The following is a 234-nucleotide window of genomic DNA, read 5'->3' on the forward strand; positions in this document are numbered from 1 at the left end:
TATATGTATTAGTAAACTGTCTCCTTCTTGCTGTCTCCATTTTATTTATATAAACAACCAAACTGTCTCCTTCTTGCTTCTATGCATGAACAAACTGTCTCCTTTTTATTTATATAAATCATATATATAATATATATATATATTAATTATATATCTATATCTATATACATCTACATATATATATATATATATATATATATATATATATATATATATATATATATATATATATAT

At 17.5% G+C, this 234-nt stretch overlaps 1 protein-coding gene across 1 annotated transcript in view; it reads left to right on the forward strand.

The window, feature by feature from the left end:
* EMH_0040990 (uncharacterized protein) overlaps positions 1-234 on the forward strand; it is a gene marked incomplete at both ends in the record, with an annotated part of 7,969 nt that overhangs the window by 7,206 nt on the left and 529 nt on the right. The gene's annotated exons all lie outside the window — the stretch shown is intronic.

This window comes from Eimeria mitis, genomic scaffold, assembly GCF_000499745.2.
Source record: "Eimeria mitis Houghton genomic scaffold, Emh_scaff1646, whole genome shotgun sequence".
In the NCBI taxonomy this organism is placed as follows: domain Eukaryota; phylum Apicomplexa; class Conoidasida; order Eucoccidiorida; family Eimeriidae; genus Eimeria; species Eimeria mitis.